This window comes from Dioscorea cayenensis, chromosome 12 (assembly GCF_009730915.1).
Source record: "Dioscorea cayenensis subsp. rotundata cultivar TDr96_F1 chromosome 12, TDr96_F1_v2_PseudoChromosome.rev07_lg8_w22 25.fasta, whole genome shotgun sequence".
Lineage (NCBI taxonomy): Eukaryota > Viridiplantae > Streptophyta > Magnoliopsida > Dioscoreales > Dioscoreaceae > Dioscorea > Dioscorea cayenensis.
The window spans coordinates 6,627,490-6,635,403 of NC_052482.1; the positions used below are offsets into that span (position 1 = coordinate 6,627,490).

The window sequence follows — 7,914 nt, forward strand, 5'->3', positions numbered from 1 at the left end:
TCATCCACATGTTGCAGTAATCTGTACAATTCAATGGTTTCGCCGATGAGGATCCAAACAGTCACATAGAGAGCTTTCTCGAGGTGTGTGATATGCTGAGGATAAATGGGGTGACGGATGATGCCATCAAATTGAGAGCCTTCCCATTTTCCACTAAAGGGGAGAGCGAAGCAGTGGCTACACTCGTTACCTAGAGCGTCAATTACCACGTGGGAGGAGATGGTGGAAGCTTTTCTAGCTCGTTATTTCCCTCCCGAAAAATCAGCAAAGCTTAGGAACGAGATCTCATCCTTTGTTCAGTTGGAATTGGAGTCTCTATTCGAGACATGGGAAAGGTTCAAGGAGCTCCTGAGAAAGTGCCCGCAACACGGATTCCCGGAGTGGATGATTATTCAAACCTTTTACAATGGTTTGAACCCAAGTACAAGGCAACTCTTGGATGCGACAGCAGGAGGTACCTTAGGTAGCAAGACCCCCGATGAGGCCCATCTGTTGATTGAAGAAATGGGGTTAAATAGCTACCAATGGAATGCTAGGGAGAAGAAAAAGGTGGCAGGTCTCCATGAGATAGATGCGGTAACTTCATTGGCGGCCCAAGTGAAAAATTTGAGTAAGAAGTTAGATCTTCTAACTTCAAATAGAGTGGCAGCCGTGACTAAGTGCACCGGGTATGGTGGAGGACATGCTCCCTCTGATTGCCCGATCTCTATTGGTGATGTTTCTTCGGTGGAGAATGTTGATTTTGTAGGTAATGGCATGAGACCTCAAGGAAACCCATATAGCAATACCTACAATCCGGGTTGGAAGAATCATCCCAATTTCTCATGGAGTAATCAAGGTCCAGAAAAGGCCATGGGGCCACCGGGTTTCCAACAACAACAACAAGCCCCTCAGGTGGAAAACAGAGTCTCAGGTTTGGAAACCCGAATGAGTGACCTAGAGAAGCACTTGACTAGATTTATACAATCTGTAAATACAAGATTTGAATCAGTCGAGTCTACACTTCGCAACCACACCGTCTCGTTGCATAATCTTGAAAATCAAGTGGGGCAAATTGCGAAGTCTCTCTCCGAAAGGCCACATGGAAGCTTGCCAAGCAATACAGAGACCAATCCTAGAGAGCACATGAAGGCGATCACTTTGAGAAGTGGTCATGAGGTTGAAGGTAGGCTTCCGAGTGAGAAGCCAAAAGAACACGCACCCGAGGCTATAGAGGTTGAAGAAGGAACAAGTAAAGAGAAAGAGGTGGTACCCCCACCTTTCAAGCCAAGAATCCCTTATCCCTCTAGATTGAAAAATGACCAAGGGGATGAACAATACAAGAAGTTCCTAAGTTTGTTCAAGCAACTCCACATTAATATTCCTTTTGTTGAGGCATTGGCCCAAATGCCTAAGTATGCGAAGTTCTTGAAAGACTTGTTGACTAACAAGAGGAAGTTGGAGGAAAGTGCTTCAGTGATTTTAGATGCTTCATGCTCGGCAGTGTTGCAAAAGAACATGCCGAACAAGAAGAAAGACCCAGGAAGCTTCATCATTCCGTGTAATATTGGCAATCTAGGTGAAGAAATGGCATTGGCAGACTGAGGGGCCAGTATCAACGTCATGCCATACACCTTCTTTCAAAAGCTAGGCTTGGGCGAGCCTAGGCCTACTCGGATGACTTTGCAACTAGCGGACCGAACAGTGCGACATCCGAGAGGCATTATTGAAGACGTGCTTGTCAAGGTGGACAAGTACATTTTTCCGGTTGACTTTGTAGTGCTAGATGTCGATGAGGATGCGGATGTACCCTTGCTACTTGGGAGACTGTTCTTGCGGACTTCCAAAGCATTGATTGACATGGACGGCGGAGACCTCACATTGAGAGTTGGAGATGACAAGCTCACATACCGCCTTGCTGAAGCCATGCGGCATTCTCTTGACTTCGATGATACTTTATACTTTCTAGACACTACTGATGAGATTATTGATGAATACATGCAGGAATTGTTCAATCCGGATCAATATAACGGTTTGTTCGACCAAGAGGAGGGAAATAGAGAAGTAATGATGCTTGGATCGACAGAAGAAGTACCATCTACCCCGGGGATCTTGAAGAAGGTGCTCCGAAAAATGAAGAGGGCTAGGAGATGCCACCGGAAACACTCCATGGCTGTTGGAGACGTCCGTGAACCAAAGAAGTTGGATGAACCATTGCTAGGCTGTCCCAAGCCCGATAATACACCCTCCCTTAAGAGACTCTACACATCATGCTTTCAAGCCATGGGTAAGAGGGCAACCTTCATCTATGAACCCCCGTGAGGTAAGACAAGGTATGTTAAGCTTCATGACGTAAAACAAGCGCTTCTTGGGAGGCAACCCAAGTGTTTACTATTTTCTTATTTTTAGTTAGGTTGTTTGCATGAATAAATTGTTAAGTGTTGGTGTCTTGATTTTTATGATGCTTGTGCTGCGATTTTATTGTGGGTTTTTAAAGTCATTGTGTGTTTTCAAGTGGAATTTGCGAAGTATGGTCGTTTGAGCTCTATTTCATGTTTTTCACTGGTAAAATTTGCATAATAGAGCAGGCTTTGAGTATGTAAACATGTTTAGAAATTTTCAGCAGAGCCTGCAGATTTTTCTAAGTCATCCAGAGAAAACACACGGGCGTGTGGAATTTCCTCACGCCTATGTAGCTGCACTGCGAGCTCAGCCAGAGAAGGCACAGGGGCATGCGGCTGCCCCTGTGAATGACCATGCGACTGTCACACGCCCGTGGGTAATTTCCGCACGGGCGTGTGAATTCCTGCAGAGTTGGGCGGATTATCCCGAGAGCACACAGGGGCGTGGACTCGCCCCTGTGGGCGACCTTGTGAAACACGCACGGGCGTGGGTAATTTCCACACGCCTGTGCGAAACTCTACAGAGGATTTCTCTCCATCCCGAGAAGACACAAGGGCGTGTGGCTGCCCCTGCGAGATGGGCATGTGAATGTCCACGCCCGTGGGGAATTTCCGCACGGGTGTGTGGAACACTTGGTATTTTTCTCGGGTGTCCAGAGAAGCTACAGGGGCGTGCTGCTGCCCTGTGGGTCGGGCTCACGGGCATGGGTATTTTCCGCACGCTCATGTGAGATCATTCAGAGTCAGTGAGAGTTTTTCGGGAGAGCACCCAGGGGCATGCACCTGCCCCTGTGAAGCTCTCTTGTGGGGCGCACGGGCGTGGGGAATTTCCACACGCCCGTGTGGATGCACAGAATTCCAAGAGATGCGATTTTTTCCTTAAAAACCTTGTGATCCGTCTCATTCTTCATCTCCAGTCGCCTGAAAACTACTTCTGATCATATTTTTGACCGCTCATCATCGTTTTGGAGGATTTTGCTTCACATATCGTACAGATTTCCAAAGTTTTCACATTTATTTCTTCGGTAACCTTTTTATCCTCTTTTCTTTGCCAAGTCTTGTTTTTCACAAATTAAATATCTTTAATTGCGAATTTTCATTTTTACAATGCATGGTGTATGTTTAGAAAGCATCTGGACGCGGTTCTAAGTTGAAATTTTGAGAATTGTTGTGCACATGTGCGGGACTTTCACGCCCTGCAGATCTACACGGGCATGTGTAATTTCCACAGGCCCGTGTGTAATGCTGCAGTATACTGCTTTTGAGCTTCTTTGATTGTTTTCTTCTTTTGTACGATAGATATGGCACCTCGCGTGAAGAAGAACGAAGTAAAGCATCTTAGAGTCACCCCACCCGAGCCACTACACTTGGATTTCTCAAATCCCGAGCATAAGACTCGATTTGAGAGACTTTCCGCACTCGGTTTTGGTCAGACTTGTTTCGCGGATTTGCAAGTGCTGAGAGATATTCAGTGGGGGTGATGAGCTGGCTAATGAAATTGATGAGATGCTAGCAGTAGGAAGCTGGAGAAGGCTACTAACAATCAGTGAGCAAGCTTATCGCGCATTGACGCTTGAGGTTTTAGCGTCTTTTGTGTTTCGGTTGATGTATGGGAGATTTAACACTACGGATGCTATACAGTTTCGGGCATTCGGACATCCATTTTCCATGAGTATCACTGAGTTTTTGATTCGGACGGGCCTGTACGATATCGCTTATACAGGTACAGTGGAGTATGGACGATTACCGGCGGATTTTCCGATATCAGTGACTCCACATCATGCGTATAGGATTCTGTGTGGACATGGGGAGTATGAACCGGGGTTGTCGAAGGCTACTAGCCTATCCCGGTCGAGCTACAGGTATTTACACACATTTATCAGCAGGTCTGTGTCAGGTCGAGCCGATAACACATCTGCTCTGAACAAGCAGGATCTTCTCTTTTTATTCTCCATGGCCCGCAAGGTGTCGATTCACTTGGGGTGCATATTAGCAGATATTTTGAGGTACCAGGGTCAGTCTGTGATAGTGGGTTTATTATTTGCTGGCCCCTACATTACCAGGCTCATTTTGGGAATGGGTTTGGGGGATGCCTTACGTCGTGCTAAGAGGACAGTTGTGCCTACCCCTCTTGCGTTTGATACAATCAGGATGATGGGATTGGTACGGAGATGTGGGCCAGTGGTCTATATTCTTGCTACAGCTACCCCAGAGACCGCCAGGAGCGAAGGAGATACTGCGGAGGGTTCCCCGCAGATTCCCAGAACTCCCGCAGCATAGGGTCCTCTAGCTTATGACCGTATTGAGAGGTTTGAGAGCATTGTGAGAGAGATGCAGACCGAGATAGCGGAGCTCCACGCTATACAGTCAGCTCAGTATACAGATCTTATGGCCCGGTTCGACTTTCTATAAGATCTATTGAGATACAGACCCTCAGTTCCTCCGGCACCCCCATCCCCTACCCCGGCACCGGTGGACCCACCATGTGCATCTTCACCAGCAGCAACAGCAGCAGCAGCACCTGAGCCCGAGGGCGACACCGATATTTGACTTTTAGTTCTTTTTCTTTTATGCATTTTATTTTAGACTTGTTCACTCAGAAAGGATTCTCCTTCTGAGTTTATTTTCATTTTGCATCTCGAGTTGTATTCATTGCCTATCTTTTATATTTACTCGAGATATTTTGTTTTATATAGCTTCACTGAATCCCCTCGTGTATGCGTGCAGATGGTCTTGTCTTCTTGGGAATTGAGACTTAGTCATGGGCACGGCCAAGGTGCTTAGGCACTTAGCCGTGTGGGCTTCACAACCCGTCGGAACACTATCCCCATGTAATTAGCTTCATCAAACGCAACACTAGGAGTCAGGGGAGTATTGTTTTGATTGCTTCTCCCACATTTGCTTTTGAATGATATATATTTTGAGTGAGCTTGCATGAGTACATTGGGGACAATGTACAACTTAAGTGTGGGGGGGAGTTTCATAGTGCACACATTCTTTTCTATTTTTCTTGATTGATATATGCTCACATAGCCAATGGCGGTTCACCTTAGTTGCAAGGATTGTATTCTTGAGTTTAGGAGAATTTCTAACATTGAATGTTTTCATGCTCTAGTTTTGCTTGAATGTCTAGGAATTTTTACCCGATTTATACTTGTTACACTACTCACTTATTAGACTCTTTTGGAAACTCAAGTTTGATGTTAAAGGGACTAGTTATAGTTGTTTCTTGTGTTGAATTCCAGGTTTAGTTTTATTGGTTATTTGTGCTTGTTGGGTGGAAAGAGCTACCACCGATGAAGTATGAAGCTACTCTCATAAGTCGGATACTAGCTATGCCCTAATGAGAGAAAGAGCTATCTCATAGGATGAGTGAAAGCTACCATTCCGGTAGAAAGAGCTACCACCTCGAAAGTGTGAAAGCCACCTAAGCGGCCGCCTTGGAGAGGGCTACCTTAGAGGATGTGTGAAGCTACTACCATCTTTGAAATTGTTGTCGCTTTTGTAGATAAATAAGTCCCTTGTACTTAGAACTTTGAGGAGTATACTTTGGGTTGACTAGAGTGAGTTTACACACGTACACAATTTCGGGTTTTGTATCCTTTTTTATTCAAGTTTTTATCTAGAGCATTGATTTTTTCGTATTTAGTGATGAAATTTCCTTTACTTGTAGAATGCTCTCTTTGTATACTTTGGTGAACCTAAGGCCAAGCACTTTCAATATTTTCTTCATTGATGCACATAACATTTTAATTTTTGCTTGAGGACAAGAAAAAGCTTAAGTGTGGGGGAGTTTGATAAGTGCTTGTGCGATATGAATACGAAGCGATGTTCACAGCAAGTACTGTAGCAGCAATGTTCACAGCCGGCCGAGAAAACAGGAGTTCAGAGAATCCACACGGGCGTGTAGAAATTATCCACGCCCATGTGGAAATTCTGCACGGGCGCGTGAAGCATCCACGCCCGTGTAGTCGCCCGATTCCAGCCTTATTTAAAGCCGAATCAATCACGATCTTACTATTCTTTTCTCCATCTTTTCCCCAACTTGAGAGAGGGCTTAGGCTAGAGTTTTTAGGGGTATTGGCCAAGGTTTTAGAGAGGTTCTACGGCTCCGACATCGTCATTCCTTAGGCAGAAGGTTGGTAGGGGAGCTTCCGTCGAGGCGTATCCTATACCGGACGAGAGAGTCCTTGGACGACGAGTAGAGGACTTTCCACAAGACCATCGACACGCCTATCGAGGGGGTTTCTTTATGGATTCATTGCTTTTACATTCTATTTCTTTGATTGTACTTAGCTCCATGGAGAGCTAAACCCCTAGTGGGTACTTGGGTATTTGTGAACCCTAGGATGTATTCGTTTCATTGAATCTCTTTATTATGCTTTCAATTAATTGATGTTTATTGTGAGTTCCAACTTTGAATGCTTGATTGTATGAACATTTCCCCTAGAGTGACACTAGGGTTGAGAGTTCTCGTTGGTAACCTTGTGAGTGAGTGACACACCACGAGCGTTAGACAAAGCTAGGTTGGAGAGGGTTGAGAGGGTGAGTCGAGAGGTACAGGAGCGTCCCCTTTCCCCTCCGACGTGATAGATTCTACCTCCGTTCCTCGAGTTCTTTGTGGCCATAATAGAGTGAATGGTCTAAGGGATGAACTTCCGCTGGGGCTTAGTTGCGCGTGCAACGGAGTGAAGCGTTGAGGTGATCTTAATATCTAGGGCTTAATCATGGTTAGGGACCTTCCACCTGGACCAAAGGTTTAGGTCTATAATTAGGAAGAGATTTATCACTTGGAATCCCTAGAGCTCATTGCTACTCTATGCGAGTGCGAGATTGAGAGGTTATCTAATCTCTACTCCGGGACATGTATAGAGTTAGGCATAGTTGACCTTAGATTTGGGACTATGTAATTAAGGATTTCCATGACTCACCATTGCATTGATTAGGAAGCATAATAGAGGGTTCTTGCACTTGAAACAATTATCCTAGGCGGAGCATTATCCGAGTACCCCATCTTTATCGATTGCCTTACCCCCTTCTTTACTTTTGCTCTCTTACTTGTTGTTTTTATTGTTGAGAATTGAATCCTTGTCACACTTATCATCATTAATCTTTCACATAGCTAAGAATCGAATTAAGTATTTTTATTCTCTATTCTTTGTGGATTCGATACCCGCTCATCCGGGATTATTACTTCGACAAACCCATGCACTTGCGGGATATACGCAAGGGGATCTTGTCAATTCACCACCTCCTCCTTAAAGTTTGTAGAAAGACGTAGATTAATGCCAAGTTTAGTTTCCAGGGGTTGTTTATTTTAAGATTTTGCTTATTAGGAAATAGATTCATAAAGAGTATTATTTAGAAGTTTGTTTTTTCTATGATTTCTATTTTGAATCCATCCTAGAAATATCTTCTTGATATTCAAGAGTTAATCCTGGTTGGTAGTTTTATTTCATTTGAATTAATTCAGCCATGAGGCCCGTATCACATAGGCTGTCTTTATATCCTACAGGGTAGTGCAATTTGTTTA

At 44.7% G+C, this 7,914-nt stretch overlaps 1 non-coding gene across 1 annotated transcript; it reads right to left on the reverse strand.

The window, feature by feature from the left end:
- Positions 1-267: 267 nt before the first annotated feature.
- LOC120274208 lies at positions 268-374 on the reverse strand. Its single transcript, XR_005540742.1, has one exon. It is a non-coding gene; the product is annotated as a small nucleolar RNA R71 (small nucleolar RNA).
- Positions 375-7,914: the final 7,540 nt, after the last annotated feature.